Source organism: Danio rerio, chromosome 9 (genome assembly GCF_052040795.2).
Source record: "Danio rerio strain M-AB ecotype USA chromosome 9, GRCz13ab, whole genome shotgun sequence".
NCBI classification, from domain to species: Eukaryota; Metazoa; Chordata; class Actinopteri; order Cypriniformes; family Danionidae; genus Danio; species Danio rerio.
This window is the reverse complement of record NC_141029.1, coordinates 49,456,541-49,479,708: the sequence shown is the minus strand read 5'-3', so window position 1 is coordinate 49,479,708 and position 23,168 is coordinate 49,456,541. Positions and strand designations below refer to the sequence as shown.

Below are 23,168 nucleotides of genomic sequence, written 5' to 3'. Positions count from 1 at the left end.
TCCCGCTGTTTGTCCAGTGGCTCGCCATTTACGTTGGTGGACTTGACGCAGAAAGAAGTTGACCATGATGACGGGGTTCAAGTCTGGCGAAAAACAGTTCCAGAAAGCAAGCAAGACAAAAACAGAAGCCAAAAATAAATTAAACAAGTAAATAAATCAGTAGGAATGTGGTAAAATCTGAAAACGTGGTAAAAATCAGGTGAAAACTGTCGGTTGGGTTTAGGTAAGTGGGTGGATGGGTCAGTTGGTGCTTTTGAAAACACTATTGGTTGGGATTAGGGAAGGAAGAGGGTGGGCCTGTCGGTCGGTCGATCGGTCGACAGTGGCCTCTGGTGGATTTACGCAAGAAAAGCAGGTGCGAATGGCACTTGCAAGAAAAATCTGAGATCTCAAAAAATAAATAAATAAATAAACTGCCTCTTGGAAAGTATTTGGCACTCTCCAGAAATGTATATAGCTGTGTATTTTCAGAATTTGCCTCAGTTGCATAAAGAACATCTTCGACAAAAATCTAAAAAAATTCCCAAAAAATTGGGAGGCTAATAATTTTAACTTCAACTGTACATGTGTAAAAAAAATAAAAATAAAAGCATTAGTATAAACAGAATATGATAAATAAATATATTTTAACAGAACATAATTGATAGGTTTGTTTACATACAAACTTGTATGTGGGATTTTTGTTTTATTTCTATTCATCAATTAAATTAATCTTTATTTCTATTGTGCTTTTTGACAATGTAGATTGTGTCAAAGTAGCTGAAGAAAAGAGTGTATATTTTATATTTTTACATATACATTGTAAAAATACATTGTATACATTATATTTTAAATTGTTACATTGAAACTGCTTCAGTTCAGTTTTGTATAAGTATCCCTGTTGGGATTTGCGTTCAGTTCAGATTAGTGAATTGGGTTTTAATGCAACAATGGCTTTTGGGATTTACAAAACAAATGAAGTTGTAGGTTATGTAGGTTATAATGTCATTGCAAATTAAACTTAAGGAGAAACTTTTTTAAGTACATGTAAACATAGCCAAATGTGTGACCCTGCCACCCACTCCTTTATGCTGTACAGAGTCTGTCTTCAGTCAGTAGGGCTGCTGAATGGAAAGGGCACATTTGCAAATGAATTTAGATTCCTATCACAGTCAAACATCTCCATTGAGCCGCTGTGGCCAGAGGAGCAGCTCTAGAGACGTGATAAGAAGGCAGACATTATGCTTTTGTGCTGAAGCTCATGCATCTGTCTGCCAAGACTGAAGGACTGTCCGACATTGTCAGACGAGAGAACGAATGCTATACTGATTACTGAGACTAAGAACAGTCAGCTTACGTCAGCTCACTCACCTTCTTGATTAAGCAGCTATAAAAGTTTCTAATCCTAAAGTTTGAAATGTTATGAAAACTACAGTAGATAATGGACTTGACTGAACCTGTCTGTATTATTTTATTTTATTTTTTGTTTAGTTTTGTTGTATTGTTTTATTGTCAAATTAGTTAAGTTTTTAAATGTTATTTTTTATTTCCTTTTGTTTCTTTTTTTATTTCATTTTATTTTATTTTTCATATATTTTTATTTTATTACTATTATTATTATTATTATTATTATTATTATTATTATTGTTTTTATTATTGATTAATATTATTAACATTTTTATAATTTTTTATTTATGTATTTATTTATTTTTTTCCTCTTTTATTTTATAATTTTTATTTTCTTTTATTATTATTGTTGTTGTTGTTGTTGTTATTAATTATTATTATTATTATTATTTTTATTTTTTTATTATTTGTTTATTTATTTATTTTACTAAATTATAGGTAAATTATTTAATGCAATAAAACAAGATTAACATACAAATTAAAATAAAGATTAAAATATTAAATAATATTAAAATAACACTAATACATATGTACAAAATAAAAACATTAACATAAACTGAATATAATACATACAATTTTTTTGTTGACATTTCTGTTCATCAATTCAATACAGTTCAGTTCATCTTTATTTTTCATTTAATGCAGACTGTGTCAAAGTAGCTTAAAAAACATGAAGAAACGAGAGTAAAGGCCATCATTTAAAAACGAATAAGTTTAAAATAATATCAGTTTAATCATCAGATAAATCAGAAAGAAATTGTTTTTGGGATAAAAAATTTTTTACATTGTGGGCAGTGTCGGGTAAGTTACTTTAAAAATGTAATAGATTACAAACAACTGGAAAGTTACTATTTACTTTAAAGTTACTTTTAAAACATAGAAAATATACCTATACAAATACAAAATGAACTGCAGCTCTTTCAGTAATTTATTATTCACTAAAAACATTACATTAGGTTGATCACAGCAGCTTGACGTATTCAACTTAAAGAGTTTGCCCAAAACTTAAAATTCTCTCATCATTCGCTTGTTCCAAACCTGTTTATCTTTTTTAATACAAAAGGTAGGCATTTTGGAGAAAACTGGATACCTGTAACCATTGACATCCATACTGCAGTGTTTGGGTGTTCTGTGTTTGTCTGAGCTAATTAGTCTACCGAAATGTGTATATTCCAAAGTACGAAGTTGATCGTTCAGTTCTTGTCACATGACTTGCTGTTTTCAATTGGGTGCGCCTGGGTAATTTGAGCATGTGTAAGTCATGATATATGAACAGCCCCTCTTTAATGTCAAAAGATACCTTTACTCCTAATTCTGCACAAAAAATAATTAAATTAATAAATAAATCAATCAATTTAGCCTGTTGGACCGCTGTGACTTTGGGCACTGGTGTACTCCTTTTTGATGGGTATTGTCCTAGAATGCTTTCTATTCAACAATATTCATGTTTGAACAAGTTGCTAACGAGTTAAAAGCAGTCGAAAGTTCTTTAGAGAGCAATATTTTTTATTTTATTTTTTTACGCATGATGAAATCAAAGTAATGTCTGTATTTCCACTTGAAGAAGCAGCCACTTTTGACAGCAACCAATTCAGCTCAACTTTCCCAGCAATTTAAAAGTATATGCTTATTAACTGATGGTGCAGTGGAAAATGGGATTTAAAAGAAGCATTTGTTCTTCTAAAAATTATATTTGTAATGAAAGTAACACAACTACATTGACTTTAGTAACTGTAATCAAATCAAACAAATGTAAAATGTAATTCGTTACATTACTGCCTTCCCAAAAATGTAATTATAACACAGTAACGCGTTACTGTGGAGTGCCTTGCACCCTCTGGTTGTGATTTATAAATTTAATGTGTAAAATTATTAATACATCTGAATCAGTCATTCAACAACTTTGTGAAATACAATGTATACTGTACGTAGAATCTGTGTCCCATTATGCAGTGCGAAAAAGACATGTTTTGGGGAAAAAATCTTCAATTGGTCATGAAAACAATAGTCTCAACTGTATTGTCTTGCCTTAAAGGGCCACGAAACCCTCCTGCCTGAGCAAGGTGTTTTCACAACTCCAGGTTAAAAAAAAGGCAGGAAAGTTGGTGAGTCCAGCTCTGTTTAGGTGGAAGTGTCGGGGGAGGAAAAGAGGGGAAGGGTTTGCATAAAAATGGGAGTTTGCGCTTGGGCACACGCTGATTTACACAGAGGCAAAACAAACACAGGCGCAGGGGAGAATGACAGTGACTGCGTTTTCATGGACATCCATAATCGAAACATTTGCCAAATCAGTAATTTGTTGACTTTAACTGGATTTGGTGCTTTCATTTTCATTCAGGAACATTTTCTGCATGCCCCCTGTGACAAATAAGATATTGGATGCAAGGAACTGCTGGAAGAGTGCGGTTTTAATTGAATGTTTGATACCGCACACCATATGGGAGAAAAATAAATAAATAAATACATTTGGTAGGTAGCGTCAGAAAGCCATGTGTGTATAGACCATCCTTTCACAAAATACGATGAAAATAGTAGTGTGATTGCGGTGTTTACATGTTTACACTCGGAGAGCAGCATTTACTGTGGGTCTTCAGTCCATAATATTGTAGTGATATCAACGTACTGTAAACTTAGTAACTTAGAAATCATTTGACTAAGGCATGTCTTTAAAAACTGAAAGAGTACTGCTGATAATACAAACTAACTTTGCCTCTGAATAAACAAACAAAGAAAACTGATCACACACTTCACCAAATCTGTAAAGACAGGACAATCAACACCAACAGGAGCTGCGTCTTTTTTTAAAAGAAGACGAGCAGCAAATTCAGATCTGGATTAAAATCCAGATGCGAAATGCTCTCAGGTAAAAGATGTGTCTTACTAACATATTTCTGTCATGTGCACTGTATTCCACATGTGAGTCCAGCTGCACTCTCATAGCAGGAAATTGAAAAACTTTGTTGCAGCACGTTTGTAAATGCAACACTGACGACCCATGTCTCCAAACTATTTTTGTTCTGCCATTTGTTTTGGCAACACAGCGTGGCATCTCTTTGCCGTCTGAACATTGTAACGGGTAAAAACAGTCTTCGAAGCAATCATGCACATTAATGAAGTTGCACCTCATACACAATAGAGCGCGCTGATTGGTTTGAACCAAGACTTTCTCATGAATTAATGCTGCACAGTCAAACGCGTCACGTTGTACTCACCAATACAGACCGTCACTCTCCACGCTGGAATACACACAAATTTGTTTCCAACTGGAAGAACAAATTTGCTCGAAATAACGCAAAAAAAAAAAAATCAAGTTTTTTGTGAAATATGTGTCCTAATAGTTTTTATAGCAGCGTGGGACACATAGATGACTGTCAACATCTAAAAAAAAACGTGTTTTGGTGTTTCCTGACCCTTTAAGTTCTATGAGCTCATGAGTGATTCCTTGCAATAGCTTTGCGTGGGGGACAGACTGAAAACGAAGTTGTTTTTGACTCCAGAAACAGTGTTTCGAATGGCTGACGTCAGAGCCTGCATGTCGTGTCTGGTAGAGTCCTGCTTCAATGCACAAGTGCAAATGAGACATCTAGACTCTCTCAAAGCTATGCAATGAAGAATCAGGAGGATGCGTATGCTTTACTTTTACTGGAATCTTACTGGAAATGGAGTGTATCAAAAAATTAAATTCAATTGAATATGTCGTGGCATCATTTCATCATCATTTCGTACTCGGGCATCTATGGCTACTTTTAGGAGCATTAATATATATAAAAAAAAAAACAATCCTATTTAGTTGCTAACACAAGTAATGATAATAAAATATTATTTTCTGGTTAAGTTATTTACTTATAAGACAAATAGTCATCCGATGTTTGTTTCCTACTGTACTAGAGAAGTAAACTGCTATCTAAAAACTCTCGATCTGTGCCGAGTGCCATAATTAGAGCCGACCGCAAAATGAGAGGGCAGCGTTTTAAGATAATAATGCTTTATCTCTTGTTGGATGTTAATGGCTTAGTAATTGATGTCTTATCTGTTTGGTGCCTTGACCACAGATAGCGGCTCTCTGTTTAACAGGAGCCGCTGGCAAGGCTAGAGCAAAACAAGGCCAATTTGAGCTGCTCTGGTGGTATTTGTACACCTCAGAAACCACAGACACGGCTCTTCTCTGGCCTCAATGCCGGGCTGCAGGCCATACAAATAACTTACTTTCAAAGACAAGCATACAAGTCGTGCTGTCATGAACATTTAGAGTCATTCGCATTGTTTGGTTTAGTTTCTGTCCATAAAAAATTTGGATTTAAATTTTGATGATGTGATTTATTGTGTGAAATCGACATTCATATTATTGAGGATGTCATGCAGAGGGATGTGACATCAAAAATATAACGAGATTCGGCCCAACAAAACATATGTTTTTGAACCACTATCATTGTTTTGCAGTGGCGTCCAGACACTTGTGGTTTAGACTCAACACCTAGTCAACATTTATAGTACTGCATTCAGATTAGTTTTACATTCATTTTCTCTCAGTGCACGTGTGATACACTATTGTCTCCACAATAGTAATGTTTGTTTAGTTTTGAATTTATCTATTTATTTATTTATTTATTTATATACAGCTAAAAAAAGCTCTTGATTTACCGGTCAATATACGTTCCTACTCTCACCTATGGTCATGAGCTTTGGATCATGACCGAAAGGACAAGATCTCGGATACAAGCGGCCGAAATGAGTTTCCTTCGAAGGGTGGCAGGGAGCACTCTTATGGATAGGGTGAGGAGCTCTGACACCCGGGAGGAGCTCGGAGTAGAGTCGCTGCTCCTCCACATCGAGAGAAGTCAGCTGAGGTGGCACGGGCATCTGTTTCGGATGCCTCCTGGACGCCTACCTAGGGAGGTGTTCCAGGCAAGTCCCACTGGGAGGCGGCCTCGGGGAAGAACCAGGACACGCTGGAGGGACTATGTCTCTCGTCTGGCCTGGGAACTTCTCGGGATCCCCCCAGAGGAGCTGGAGGAAGTGTCTAGGGATAGGGAAGTCTGGGGTTCTCATCTAAGACTGCTGCCCCCGCGACCGGGCCCCGGAAAAGCGGCAGAAGATGAATGAATGAATGACTGCTAAACATCATGCATTATCACTACCAAAGACGTTGCCTGTTTCTCAATACAAAGTACGCAAAGTTCGCACTTGCATCCTTGGAAGAACGTCACTTACCTCACCAAGGATTTATCGGTTTCACTGTACATTAACAATAAAATAATTTAATTATATAAAGCATGGCCCTATAATTGATATAAGCTTAATATTATAAATGTCTATTTTTGATTTGTGAAAATGTAAACAAAATCACTATAAATGTGATTCTTGCAAAGGTGACAGTGCTACCCACTGCGCGACCGTGCAGCCCCATTATTATTATTATTGTTGTTAATGACAAACAATGTTTTTTTTTTCTTACAATGAAATCATATTACTTTTCTCAAAATTTCTTTATGACTAGAAATTCGAATAACAATTGTTTTATTTTTGCAATAGAGATTTTTTCACAGCATACATTTTTATGTGAAATAATGTAATTCCTTACATTTATGTAGCGTTTTTCTGATCACTCAAAGCGCTTTGCACATTTTTGAGGGGAATCTCCTCATCCACCACCAGTCTATAGCATCCACCTGGATGACACGACAGCAGCCATAGTGCACCAGACCGCACATCAGCTTATTAGTGGAGAGAGCAGACATGAAGTCAGTTATGAAATATGGATGGTTAGGATGCCATGATACAACGAGACTAGTAGGCAAATTTGGCCTTGATGCTGGGGTTAAATGACCACAGAGTGTCAGTTTATTATAGAGCCCCCAACAATATACTGGGGCGTTAGGAACCACACAGACCACAGGTTGAGCACCTCTGCTGGCCTCACTAATACCACTTCCGGAAGCAGTTACAGAGAGCTAGCTACCAGCGGATATTAATATGTTTATATTTATATTAATACATTTATATTAACAATGGATATTAATACTTGTATAAATGTACATGCATTTATAAAAATGTAAATTAAACATCATACTTTTGTGAATGTCAAACAGAAAGAAAGAAAACAAAATTAAATAAATGCGCACACACACACACACACACACACACACACACACACACACACACACACACACACACACACACACACACACACACACACACACAAAAGGTTTACAAGGACTCTCTATAGGCATAATGCAGGCTTATTACATGGCCCTACCACTAAACTCAGCCCTCACAGGAATCTGTGACAATTTGAATATCGAAAGATCTCATTCAGTACGATTTTAACTTACAAAGACACAATGCATGTCTTCATATACCACTTTAATAGTATATTATACAATTGTGTGTCCTTGCAAACCAAATAAAAAAGTGCACACACACATATACACATAAGTATCAACAAAACCAAAAAAAAACTGCCTACCAACTTTTTACACAGAAGTTAAATGTACAATTTGTAATACATTCACAGTATACATTTTAACCTATTATTCTGATACTGACTACATATACACACACTTGTATATATTGTAGTAAACACAAAGAATCAGTCCAGTAGTTGGGCTCAGTCCTTATGTGTGTAATATTAATCTGTCTGTCCATCAGTTTGTGTGTTTCGGGGTTCAGCTGGAGGGAGATTCAGAAAGCGGCGCTCAGGCCTTGTTTACCGTGGCCTCTCCATATTTGGCCAAGGCTCTGCCCACAGCATTTTTGGGATGGTTGGGTAAGAAAAGTGTGACGGCGGGGAGATGGGATTGGAGAGGCGCTGACAGAGATGGTGTGTGTAAAAGAGGCTGGAGAGCTGAGAAAGAGAGGAGAAGAAACCCTGTTTGTTGTCAGTCAGTGGAGGGAGAGTGACAGAGGGAAGATTCTCGATCCCTGCGGTACTCAGGAGTCAAACTTTTCTGTGGATTTTGGGTCAAGAAAGTCTAGAAGAAGAGTGTTGTAGAGGATTGTTGAAGATTGGTCTGATGAGGTAAAGCTGTGTGAATGACTTGTTATTATGAAACTTATTTTTTTGTTCATTTGTTGGGTCAGTTGGAGTCAAAACGTTTGTTTGTTAGATGTTTATGGCTGGATCTTTGATTTGGAGAGATTTAAAGTTTGGAAAGAAAATATGACTTTAAACCTGGAATTGATGTAATTGTGTTAATTCTGTTGCGTTAAAAGGTGAAATATGCATTGTTAAATAATATGACAAAAAGTTATAACAACAAATCTTTTTTTATGCTACTCTTACTTATTTCAATATGTTAATCAGGTTTAATTGAATATTTTTTATAAGTTTGACTGATGTAAGTTGAGATAACTAGAAAAGTGGATTTGATTCAACTTAAATAAATTAAGCAGCAAGAATCAGTGTATTAGTGCTTTGTTGGAATATTGCATGATGAATATTTATCAGTGTTGAATGTATCGCTAACTTTCTTTTTAGATAATCAGAATCATGTTTAATCTTATGTTTTTAGATACTTAAACACATTTTACTTCTTATAATTTCAATTTTTATCATATTAAATAATTTTTAAATAAATGACTAAATTAACATCAATATTCATAACTTATTATTTAAATAAGTTTGTGTTTTAATTGCATCTTATGTTATTTAGTAATGCTATTATAAAATAAATAAAAATAATATAATTTATAACTGAATGATTAAGATATATATATATCAAATATATCTATTAAGATATATATATGTCCTCAAATATTTCCTTCACAGGGTGGCATGGATGGGGTGAGGAGCTCTGACACCCTGGACGGTTAGGTCTGGGGTTCTCACCTGCTGCCCCCGCGACCCAGCATCAGAAAAGCGAAAATTAGATGAGATCATTTAAATTGTCATTGGCTCATCATATACAGTATATATTTATTTGTATTTTACAGTTACAGATAATGTCCTCACCCTTACTCATTTAACTGTGATACATTTTCATTTATATGAAAAACGCATTCCAATTGAAAGATTGGAATGTATTCGCAAGGTTTTACTAAATGTGTCTGTAATTAAATAATCGTCATTATATCTCAGAAATACAACGCCACACATCGTTTTCACTGAAGCATGACATAATGAAGTTTCCCAAGTCCTCTTAACTTGCAACATTCTTAATTTGTTTTCAAGGCTCATGTTTTCAGATATTTAAACACGTTTCACAAAACAAGTTTGTATTTTAATTTCATCTTATTTTATTTAGTAATATTATTATAAAATGTAGATAGATAGATAGATAGATAGATAGATAGATAGATAGATAGATAGATAGATAGATAGATAGATAGATAGATAGATAGATAGATAGTTCATGTTTTCAGATATACTGTATATGACTTATAAGTTATAATTACAGTTTTAAATGTTATTAAATAATTTTTAAATAAAGTAGGTTTGTGATATAATTCATCTTATTTTATTTAGTAATGCTTCTGCAATATCAAATGTATAAATAAATAAATTAATAAATAAATAAATACTATAACCTCTAAATAAATAAATCTAAAGAGCCTGAGAAAGATAGATAAAAAACTAAATATTATTTACATAAATATTGCCTGCCATTGGCACATTGTATATTTTAATTGCATTATATATATATATATATATATATATATATATATATATATATATATATATATATATATATATATATATATATATATATATATATATATATATATATATATATATGATATATGTTACAGCTAATGTCCTCCTCACATATGCTCGTTTAATATATAGTTTAGATAAAGCATATATTTAATGATTTTTATATATTTGCAAGTATTTACTGGAAGTGTCTGTAATTAAATAATCATCATAATATTTTTTAAAATTCAATGCCACACACATTATTTTCGATGAACCGTGAAATGATGAATTTTTCCAAGTCCTCCAAAAATCGAAATGTGTTTTCAAGGCTCATGGTGTTAATGTACTTAGTATGAATTAATGGAAAGCCAGCAGGGTTTAATGACACATTCAGAAAAGAAATTGCAGTTTTTGAAATGAAGCTCATTTAATTTCACCAAATCAGACTGGTGTTGAGTATTTTTCCTTCCTCTTTTTCCCCACCCAAAGTTTTGCAGGCAGAGCTGATTTCTTTATCATGAGTGTAAGTGTGGTTTGCACATATTTCAGCTGAGCGTTTCATCACAGTTGTTGCAGGATTGCTGTTTGAGTTGCGTTTCAGACTTCAGCTGTGCAAAGCTGAGCTGTATTATGGTGTGTTTGTGTGTCTGGCAGTCGAAGAGTTACGTAATAAACGTCTCTACACTTCAAGCTGGCTTCAATTAAACCTTCTTCCATCTCCAGTGCTGGTTAATTATGTGGCTGGAAACCAGTAGCTTTGCCAACTAAACAAGACTGTTAACTACTTCAAAATTTAGTATTAATAAATATATCTTAAAACAAAAATTTGAAGAAGATAATCAGACCTTTTGGGATGTTTTAATATATATATTTTTAATATTTCTCAAGTGATTTTTAGCAGTTAGCAGATTTTTTGTTCATCATTTTTTAAACCTTTAAGCTTAATTAACTAATTTGTAATAACTGATTTATTTTGTCTTTGCCATGATGGTAGAACTTAATATTTTATGTTCAGCTTAAAGGCTTAAAGTTAATTATAGTTTTTCTAGGCATTTTGTTTTCAATTAGGTGTAAGTCATTTAACAACAGGTATTTGTTTTGTAGCCAATCAGGAAAACAAACAAACAAACAAACAAACAAAAATCAATAATGTATTTTGTTTCTATCAAACTAAAATAAATACTTTAAGACTTTTCGTATATATGAGAAAATATGTTAATTTAACATTGGAAGAAACATATACACAATATATTTATGTTATTCTAAATTATTACATGTCTTCTACTTATTATCCGTACATGCGTTAATTTGTTCTTTTTTACATTTTAAAATTTTTTTCGTTATTTATTTATTTATTTATTTATTTACATTTTTTATTTTTTTTTTAAAATGTTTTCATGTTTTAATATATTTATTTAACAATTTGTTGTACCCTTCAATACATTTTGAAATACATTGATTTTGGTATGTAAAGCTTGACTTTTTTTTTTTTTATATATATATATATATTTAAACCTCACAGTAACATTTTTTTAAGTGTTATTTACTTAAAATTATTTAAGAATGCACTACTTTTTATTTATTCATTTATTCATCTATTCTTTGCCATGATGGCAGAACTTACAAACAAAAATCAATAAAATATTTTGTTCCTTCCAAACAGAAAGAAATAAGACTTTAGACGTGTATAATAAAATACATTAATATAACATTGGAAGAAACATTTACACAAAATATTTATGTTATTCCAAATTATTTTTGAATATATTTTTTTGTTCAATCGTTCGTTCGTTATTTTGTAATTGTTATTTTTTTTAATGATACATTTTATACATTTGTAATACATTGTAATAAATTGTATTACATTTTTAAAGTGTTTTTATTATTATTAATTTTGTTTAACAATCTGTTGCACCCTTAAATAGATTTTTGAAATCGATTTAGGTATGTAAAGTTTGACTTTTCCAAAATATATATTTTTTGAACCTCACAGCTACAAAATCTAAAATGTTATTTATTTAAAATGATTTTATAATGCACTACTTTTTTTATTTATTCATTTATGTAAACAAACTTTTCCAATTTGCTTTACCAGTCTGTTTTACCCTTAAATACCAGTCTGTTTTACCCTTAAATACATGTTAAAATAGATTTTGGTATGTAAAGCTTGACATTTCCAAAGTATGTTTTATTGAGCATCCCAATTACAAAATATATTTAGCAAACTTGAAACAATATTTTTGATAAATTGCATATTTTTAAATTTATGGGACGTTTTTATATTGTCTGACCTGAAATTATTGAACATGTAACTCACTTTGCAACAAACAAACATAACGAAATAAAGTTAAAAATAAAAATAAAAAACACATCAAGCTGTCTACAATTAACCCCTCGTGTGATGGCAGCTGGATCTCTCTGTTTAATTATGTGGCTGCAAACCAGTAGCTTTGCCAACCAAACAAGACAGTTAACTATTTCAGCACAGAGACGCCGCACCGTCATCACAACGAGAGGCTTTTACTGTCACCATCTGTTAACACATGACACCAGTCCAGCACTTTTCAGACTGTTTGTTCACATGTGTGGTCTTCCGGATGCTTTTGTTGTGTTGTTTTGAAACATTGGCAGAAGTTAAGATGAGCTCGAATTAGAAACGATATGGCAGTGTCTGACGGAGATGCTTCTTGATCTGGTTCTGTCATGAAGTAATTCTGTGTATTTGTTTTTTTTTTACGCTGTTCGTGATGGGGTTGGTGGAATGTGAATTGTAAAAAGAGCGAGAGTAGAACTAGGAAGTCACAAAATTTAAATGAAAAAAAAATCTCAATCGCACATTTATTCTTTAAATGGATTCTGTTATGCAAAATCTATTTTTTAAAGGGTCACAAAACACATTTTTTTGAGATGTTGACAGTCATATAAAAAAACACTAAAAACACTAGTTTAAAAACACTATTAGGACACATATATTTCACAAAAAAGTGAAAATTGGTTGTTTTTGAATTATTTCGAGCAAATTCGTTCTTCCAGTTTGGGAAAGAAGTTTTGAAACTACGACACGGCGGTTAGATCCTTGCGTAAATTCAAGTGTGTAGACTGTATGCCTGTACCAGCAGGTACAACGTGACATCTTTGAGCCTTTAGCATTATTTCATGATAAAGACTTAGTTCAAACTAATCAGCGCACACTATTGTGTATGAGGTACAACTTAATTAATATGCATGGTAGCTTCGAAGAACAGTTTTTATCTGTTACTGTGATGAGCCTGAGGCTCGAACCCGGGTCTCTGGTGTAGTAGACCAGTGTTTTAATGTTCAGCCACAGGGAGAGTTGGTGAACCCAATTGCTAAGGCACAAGGTCTAGTTCAAACAAAGGCGTTTATTAAGGAAATCCAAAATCATCAAGAAAAAGCAGCCAGGCAAAAACATAGGAACTCTACAAGCTAAGCAGTTAACAAACATAAAGTTCTCCGTGGAGCAAAGGGTACTATAGCCAAAAAATACAAAAGGTAATGACAAGAGGACTTATGACAACAGCGGTAGCACATCAAATTTAAAAACCAAGTGACAAGTGAAGACAAGAGGGTAGAATAAATAGGTTAGTCTAACAAGACACAGCTGAACCGAATTAACACAAATAAACCACAAACAGAAACACTGGGTAAATAGCGACATCTTGTGGAGAAAACAAACTTTAGCTCAGAATATGACAATTACAGTGTTCAGACGGTAGAAAGATGCTACGTTGTGTTGCCAACCGTAATTAAAACAAGTGGAAGGAGAAGAATTGTTTGGAGACATGGGTCGTCAGTGTTGCGTTTATAAATGTGCCGCAACAAAGGTTTTGTTTTCAATTCCCCGCTACGAGAGCGCAGCTGGACTCATGTGTGGATTACAGTGCTCTGCTAACATGCTGCAAAAATGCACTTGTGAGGAAATTTTTTTTACCCAAGAGCTTTTTGCAATTGAAAATGGTGAAATCCACATCTTCTTTTAAAAATGACGTGGCTCCAGTTGGTGTTGATTGTCCGGTCTCTAAAGTTTTGGTAAATGTGCTTTCAGTGGTCTTTGTTTGTTTATTCAGAGGCAAAGTTTGTTTCATCAGCAGTACTCTTTCAGTTTTTAAAGACATACCTTAGTCAAAGGATTTCGTTTCAAAATTTACAGTACGTTAATATCATTACAATATTATGGACTGAAAGATCCACTGTAAATGCTGCTCTCCGAGTGTGAACATGTAAACATCTTATCAAATTACACGTTTTCTAACTCATCTTACATTACATTTTCTCAGGCAATCAACGTGGAGAATGGAGGTAACATTCCTGCCACGTGTGGCAGTGCTTAAGTCAGTTGTTTTCAGGTTGAGATTGATCTTTTAAGCAAGAAATAAAATAAAAAAATTGTGCTGAAAAAGAATGTGAGTAGGACAGGGGAGTTTGCCCTTGGTGTTCTCATTTTTTCCCCGTTCATATGCGTCTTTTGAACTTGTTTGTTCAAAGTTAATCTCATCAAAACAAAGCCATGAAATCGGCTCATTACAGACACTCTGAATGTGCTCCTGCAAACCTCAGAGTGTGTTAAAAAATTGGGAGGGTGCAACACAATCTCACGGCAATTCGTAACTTTTTCATTTAGTGGCTAATTCGTATGAATTCGTACAATCTAATTCGTACAATTTAGTACGATTTGCTCATCCCCCAATGACGGTTGGGATAAGGGGTGGGGTTAGGTGCCACGCCTCCTTTTTAAAATTGTACCATTTCATACGACTGAACTCGTACAAATACGCACGAATTAGCCACTAAACTGGCAAAACGTAAAATACTTATGTTTTCTCGTGAGATCAGGCTGGCACATCTGGCAACACACGCAGGACACAGACTCTGAGGTGGATTTTGAAACTTTCCACTAATGTACACCTATTTTATTTTATTTTTTACGTATTGTGGTAATTTGCACGTTGTGTAAAAACGCTATTTGTCTAGATGATAGCTGTAAACTCTCCGTTTGAGTCGTATACGATAATTTTTCTCCAAATACAATAATTTTGAGGTTCTGGTGCGATTCTTTGACATTTTCAGTCTGGCAACACTGATCAGTAATGACATCTGCCATCTGATTGTCACAAAAACAACTTAAATCGTATTTCTTTCCATTATTTGAGTAGTGATAATGACCTAAAGATGTTCTTGACACATTTTGCTATATTTACTCAAAGCACTCTATTTACATGCAAACAGTGATGCGGCAAGATTCTGCCATGACATATGTGCATTTTTCCCAAATCTCAGAGCAGATTAGACTACTGTACACATAAATCCAGTGCAGTGTGTGTCTATACAGTATTTTGCAAACATATTTTAGATCTGCCCTTCAGATCTATACTGCTTTGACTGCAAACTCATTGCGTAACAGTAAATGTCAGGTCTTGTGAAAGGCTTCTGAATGCTCCTCCAGTTTTCTGAACACAGAGTCTCAGTTGTTCGTCTTGTGTCTGATGTGGGCTGTTTAGTCAGGCTGTTTTCAGGGCCTTCAAGACGATTCGCATTTAGCAAATCGTAACATTTCACCTTTGACCTATGCCTTCACACCCACGACCCGTGTCCACAGCTGCTGTCCAGACCACTCTCTTCATCTGGATCTGTGTTTTCCTTACATTTAACTACCACAGGGAGATTAATTTAGTGTTGATGACACTATTTTATTGAATCAGTCATTTTCTGTTGTGTTATTGTTTGGCTTTACTTTATCAGCTTGTCTAGTAGAAACAGAATGACTAAGCTGATCAAAGGAACACTCCACTTTTTTACATTTTTTATTTGTATATTTTTTTGCAAACAAGAAAATTTTACAACTTCCCAAATATTAAACTGTTGAGTTTTACCATTTTTGAGTCCATTCAACCAATCTCCAGGTCTAAAGGGAGCACTTTTAGCTTAGCTTAGCATATATCATTGAATCAGATTGGACCATTAGCATCTCACTCAAAAATGACCCGAATAGTTTCAATAATTTTCCTACACTTTCAGATAAAGGTACAACATTTGTCACTGGGATGGTACATTTTAAAACTATATACTTTTATCATTTCAGGTTCACTTTTGTACCTTTAAGGTACTCTGAGGTACACATTTGTACTTTTAAGGGAATAACATGTACCTTAAAGGACCCATTCAGAAGAAAATGTTTACCTTTTGAAAAGGTACCATCCCAGAGACGGGTTCTGTACCTTTGTTTATACCTTATTTGTCTGAGAGTGTATTCAAAACTTGACTCTTCTGTAGGTAAATTGTGTACTAAGAGCAATGGGAAATGAAAAGTTGCTATTTTCTTGGTCAATATGGCTACAAACTATGCTCTCATTATGGTGTAGTAGTGGTCGTACTATGGCTAAAGCCAGCACAATGATATTATAGCATATCCCTGAAAATAGTATCCAGCATCAAGCTCTACATTTGCACCACCATTTAGAATCTGTTATATCATTCTGCCTGTTACAGCTATGGTCCTCATAATGAGTCTGCTGTAAGTGACACTGAATTTTTGGTGAATGATGCTAACGGTCTAATCCAATTCAATGATTTAAGCTAAGCTAAGCTAGAAGTGCTTCCGCCAGACCCAGAAATTGGCTAAATTGATAAAATAATAAATGTTAAAATTCAACTGAGTCATTGAGGCACAATGATATTATGCTGAACCTGAAAATAGTCTTTAGCATCAAGCCCAAAATTTGCACTACTATTTAGAAACTGTGAGATGCTAATGGTCTAATTTGATTCAATGATTTATGCTAAGCTAAGCTAAAAGTGCTCCTGTCAGACCCAAAGATTGGCTGAATGGATTCAAAAATTTTAGGGGAGTTTTAAAATGGGCCTATTAATATTATGATGATGATGATGATGATGATGATGATGATGATGAGGATGATTATGATGATGATGATGATTATTATTATTATTATTATTATTATTATTATTATTATTATTATAAGTATTATTATTAGTATTAGTATTATCATTTTATTCTTTCATTTATTTATTTATTTATTTATTTATTTATTTATTTATTTATTTATTTATTTATTTATTTATTTATTTATTTATTTATTGTGTGGCACCTGTAAGGAATTTCATAAGAAATAAGTATGCTAACTAAACAGTGATCAATGCTCTCTGGTGAGGGGGTTGAAGACTAGTTTACCGGTCGATCAGAACTCCTCCATCAACTTTACAAGACAAGATTGTCCCATTTTTTCCTGAAATCCCAAAGCCTATGCACAGAGCTGAGCACGGGTCAGGTATTCCCCTTAAATAGCTCTAAGTGACCTGTGACAGATGGTCGCGGTGTTGATATTTATGAGACTTAGAGTCCCGTTATGTGCGTCTGTCTTCTATTAGGGCTGATGGAGAAACCTTTTGGGGTTTCCTCTTGTTAGACTCTGGTTTGCTTGAGAACTGGTCATAGATCTGGATCTAAGGTTGTGATATCATGTTTATATAATTGATATAAGTGATGACATTATTATACAACCTATTTTTAATTCTTATGAGGTTGTGTGGATGACATGGAATTGGTGAGAACATGCATGGCATTTTGAGAGAGTGAAATGATTATTAAGGTTGTTTAAGAGTCCTTTTAAAGGAACTCTCCTTTCTCTTTGGAAACAGCCTCATTTATAACTTTCCTAGAGATAAGCAGTTAAGTTTTATAATTTTTGGGTCATTTAATTGATCTACTGGTCTGGCTGGAGCACTTTTAGCTTCGCTTAACATAAATAATGGAATTGGATTAGACCATTAACATCTCACTCAAAAAACAAATAAATAAATAAATAATTAGACCATTTAAAAAATAGACCATTAGCATTTCGCTAAAAACAAATCATAAATGAACCTTGACTTGTCTTACAGGGCTCTATTTTAACGGTCCATGTGCAAAGTGCAAAGCGCAGGGCGCAAACAATTTCAGGGCAGAATGTGTCAGAATCCACTTTTGCTTATATAAGGATGGAAAAATCAGCTTTGCGCCTGTCGCATGGTCTTAAAGGGTTGAGCTTATTTTCTTAATGAGTTATAGGTGTGTTTTGAGACAAAACACTTTCGCTCTCGTGGACAGGGAAACTTCTTGTACGCACAGACATCAATTAGCCTATAAATAATTCATTTTGTTTGTTAAGCGCAAAGATTTGATTTAACACTATTTCTAAATTCAGTTTTAATTTCCAGCAAACGAGTAAATGAACAATAATAACGAAGTGTGTTCAAACAACTGAGTTATATCCTAATACACATGCTATGCCCCATATGGTCTAAAACCTGACAGGTGGGCAAATCTAAGCTTGTTTTAAAAAAAAAAAAAACAAATATAAATATGGATATAATAAGTAATACTGATAATAATAATAACATTATACAAAAGCAAATTGTTATGAATGAACTGAAAAAGCCTCCCGGGATGAAGAAAGCATGAAAGTATGATTTTTAAATTTCTGTATAGAAAATATTGTTTTGTAATATTTTAATCCTTTATATTTCCTATATATATTCTTATTATATCCTATATATATCCTTAATATTTTAATTCTTTTTCATATGTATTCAATTTGCGTATTTCTCTACATCTTGTGTGTATTAAGCAGTGTGTAAGCGAGGTGCACAACTAACGCGCTCTGCGCTGGACTTTAGACCGGCTTTGTTCCGGTCTATAGAACAGGCTATTATAGTTTCTCAAAATAGAAACACGCCAGCAATGCGCCTCAGAACGCCTTCCTATTTAGACCAGAAGGCCTATGGGCGCACACATGAGCGCAAATGCATTTGCTATATAAACAGCGTGGGGCAAAACGTCAAACCGACTCTTGTGCCAAGCTGAAACTAGCAAATAATTATTACGTTGCGGGTGTATGATAGGGCCCACAATGTGTAAAGTCTGATGGCAAATTAAAAGTTGCTATTTTCTAGGCCGAAAAATATTTAAATGTTGTTTTTCCGACATTGTTGCTTGAAAAATGTGGCCCCAAACAACAAATGTTGATATTTTACAATGTGATTGGTCCTCTGGTCTATTATTGCATCTCATCGCGCCTATTTTTATCTTCACTTAGTCTGTTAAAACAAAACCACATTACTTTTTTTATGCACATGCTGGAATTTATTCAGTAAGGGGCCGATCACACCGACCATGCTTTATCCATGCTGGATAAGTTAGCGGTTCATTCCATTGTGGCGATGGCCTGATGAATAAAGGGACTAAGCTAAAGGAAAATAAATCAATGAATGAATTAGCAATTTATGAAAGTTTATGGTGAATGTGCATGCAAAATTAAACCTTGGGCTCTATTTTGACGGTCCATGCGCATAGCGCAAAACGCAGGGCGCAAATGCTTTCCGGGCGTGTCAGAACGCTTTTTTGCTAATTTAAGGATGGGAAAATCCGCTTTGCACTGTGGCACATGGTCTAAAAGGGTTGAGTTTATTTTCCTAATGAGTTATAGGTGTGTTTTGAGAATAAACCAATTAGAGTCTTATCTCCCATTACCTTTAAGAGCCTGCTGCGTCGCGCCATAAGCGCATTCGCTATTTACAGGACGTAAAGTAAGTCTAAGTGGAAAAACTGAACATTTCACAAGCAAACAGTTAACAGTTGACAGTTTTTTTTTAAACAGAAAACTGTTAAACAGAGCATCTACAGCGTGAGAATGAGAGATAATGGATCACTTTCACTTTCGCTCTTGGATAGGGAAACCTTTACGCACAGACATCAATTAGTCTATAAATAATTAATTGCGTTTGTTAAGCGCAAATATTCGTTTCAAAACTATTTCTAAATTCAGTTCTAATTTCCAGCAAACGAAAAAAAGAACAATATTAACAAAATGTGCTCAAAAACCTGAGTTATATCCTAAAACACATGCTGTGCCCCATATGGTCTAAAACCTGACAGGTGGGCAAATCTAAGCTTGTTTTTAATAAAACAAATATAAATATGGATATAATAAATAATACTGCTAATAATAATAACATTATACAAAAGCAAATTGTTATGAATGAACTGAAAAAGCCTCCCGAGATGAAGAAGGCATAAAAGCAGTGATTTTTCATATTTGTGTAGGCTAGAAAATAATATGTTTTGTAATATTTTAATCCTTTATATTTATATCCTATATCTATTCTTATTATATCCTATATATTTCCTTAATATTTAATTTTTTTCATATGTAAAGATATTTGCCTATTGCTCTCTTGTGTGTATTAAGCAGTGTGTAAGCGAGGCGCAACTCTGCTCCAGAGTTTAGACCGGGTTTGTTTTGGTCTAATGAAAAATCTATTTTAGTTTCTCAAAATAGCGACACGCCAGCGGTCCGCCTCAGAACGCCTACCTTTTTAGACCTGAATGCCTATGGGCGCACAAATGAGCGCTAATGCATTTGCTATTTAAACAGCGTAGTGCAACGCCTCAAAACGACTCTCGCGCCAAACTGAAACTACCAAACAAGTATTGCGCCGCGCCTTGGCCACATTGCGCCGGGTATATGATAGGGCCCCATATAATCAAAGTATGATTAATGTAAGAAATCTAGTCTTTATTTTATTCATTTCGAGGGATTTTCCTGTTGATAAATGAACTAAATGAGGACACAATCCTTGACTCAAGACCAAATCCTGAGATTTTGAAATGAAATATGACCAGACTTGTTCTTGGCAGATTTTTTTTTTTTTTTGAGGTTACTCTAATACTCAGCATAACCACCAACAAAGCAAGGCATACAAGTTGTATCTTGAGAGCCCTTGTGCTCTTATTCATAACATTTTTAAATGCCTTCAAATCTAAACGAATTATCTCAAGATATACTATAAAGTCTTTTCTCTAGCCACAGATTTTATAGGTTGACTAAAGCTATAGCCAATGCTACATGCGATACTCTCATAGAAATACAAGAGTGCATGTGAGCAGAACCACAACATACAGAATCCTTCAGGTTTTCAAAGTGCCTCATTTAGTTTTGATTGAGTAATTCATTGTTTTGGTTCTTCAGAGTTCTCTGAGGAGCGATGATGAAGTGTATGATGAGGAGCTGGTGTGTGCGGTCTGTGTGTGTGGAGTGAATATCCCAGTTCAGTTCCTGACCACAGGCAGATCCTCTCAAAGAGTTCGCCCGCCCGGTTCCCAGCACTTCGAGCATGGCCTGATAGCTTTTCCTTAAAGGCGACGTAAGTGGTAATGAAACGTTAGCCGTGAATGGACTCGTACTGGAGTCACATGGAGAGCTGCGTGCATGAGGACTAATGTTTGGCTTTTGCACAGAAAAACAGTAACACACAAACTTAGGATTGGCATATATGCACACAGAGACCTAATTTTGAAACAGTCAGCTCAAGCGCTTCCGGTGAACTGTCATGCTGCAAATTGCAGCGTTCCTCATTCAAAAGGGTTTTTAGACTCTCTGTGTTTGAATTTCTTTTTTATTTACAAGATTGTGCAGTCGAACTGTTGTATAAACCCAATATCACTTGAGTAGCAGAGAGATGTGGCTGTATGTTGGCACTGGTGGGACGCTAAAGCCCCATTCACATGGGGCTTAGGCGTCAACGCTTGACTGAAGGCGTGTCTGAAGTTGGGGCTAACGTGATCGTCATAGCAGCGTCAGCCAATGAAATTCAGTCAGCAATAGGCCACTGTCTAGCTGGTGTATTTGCATACAGCAATCTGATTGGCTGACGCTTCCGTTGGCTCTTAAGAAGTTGAACTAGTTCTAACTTCTGCAGCGAGCAACGCCTCTGAAGCGCCACCGATGGATCCACAATGCAGTTCGGCAATGCCTGACGTCACCTATCAAAGTGAAAGGGAAGCGTTGAAGCTGATGCCCCGTGTGAATGGGGTGTAACGCATGCCACTGCCTGCCAATATACACTCACATCCCACTGCTACTCATGCGATATTGCTCATATATATATGATACTATATACTATACATGAGACGTCATATAAAACATGAGACGTTTTATACTACAAAGGTCATGTTTGGTTTTCAGACTGCAGTTTTAAGACAATGTTTTGTGTCTAATTGTAATATTTTGTGGTAAGTAGCCATGCAATAAGTGGGATAAAGTACATCCAGGACTGTGCTTTGCTTTGTGCCTGGTTCCCGATAAGCCTGTCAGACTTTATTCTGCAAAAACCTCCTGGATGTACTTTATTCTTAGCTTAGGCCTGTTTGTAGCATCACTGAATAATTTAAAAAAATTGCTAATCTGTGTCTATTTATGACAGACATATTATTATTATGCTACGCTATTCAACAGTTAGTACAGTAGTTTTGAGAAAATTAAGTACATTGTTTGTCTCCAAAATACTTACATCGATATACAAAACTCATGTAAAATGAAATTTAATTTAATGTGATTCAGCAAAATGAACCATAGATTAACACATGAAAGAAGGCAGGGCCTCTGAGCCACACCCACTACATAATCAGCAACTGTAGTTTAAATGCGTTGACCAGCTAAAATGAATATTTCAATAAGGTTTGCATTGGCAAACAGTTTCAGACTCCTCGAGTTAACCCCACATAAACTTTGTTTTGGCCTGAATTGCTTAAAATGACATCACACCAGTTCATTCTTGGATTTCAGCTGAAGGGCATTGTGGCCTTTATATTGCTCTGAGGTTGTGTCTGCTTTTTTGATTCTGTACTTTAATCACACGGACCTTTCTCAGCTCTTTCATCTCTGCCGTTATATAAGAGGATCATCAAATACCTCATTAATGCATATTTAATGTCCTGCACTTACCTTTTACAGCCTCCATTACCAGGAGCTCTTGTGAAGTCAAACACAGCACTTTGTCCTCTTCCCAAGTCCTTACACAGTGTTTTCTGAGAAAACCCATGACCATTGCAGACTTCCCCAAAATCTAAATTGCGTTATATACAGATTATTATTATTATTATTATTATTATTATTATTATTATTATTATTATTATTATTATTAATAATAATAATATAAAATATACAAAAACAATAGACTTATATGTATCTATATCTATATCTATATCTATATATATATATCTATATCTATATCTATATATATATATATATATATATATATATATATATATACATACATACATACATACATACAT

The 23,168-nt window shown here is 34.5% G+C and overlaps 2 protein-coding genes across 53 annotated transcripts in view; both read left to right on the top strand.

The window, feature by feature from the left end:
- Positions 1–16,878, top strand: part of phgdh (phosphoglycerate dehydrogenase) — a 722,740-nt gene extending 705,862 nt beyond the window's left edge. The window contains exon 12 of the transcript XR_015498723.1: positions 16,785–16,878. The gene's annotated coding sequence lies outside the window, so the exon portion shown is untranslated. The remainder of the gene's footprint in view (positions 1–16,784) is intronic.
- Positions 1–23,168, top strand: part of tns1b (tensin 1b) — a 479,302-nt gene that overhangs the window by 375,520 nt on the left and 80,614 nt on the right. The window contains 1 exon segment of one of the 52 annotated variants that reach the window (NM_001443359.1): positions 8,186–8,404. The gene's annotated coding sequence lies outside the window, so the exon portion shown is untranslated. 52 annotated transcript variants of the gene reach the window in all.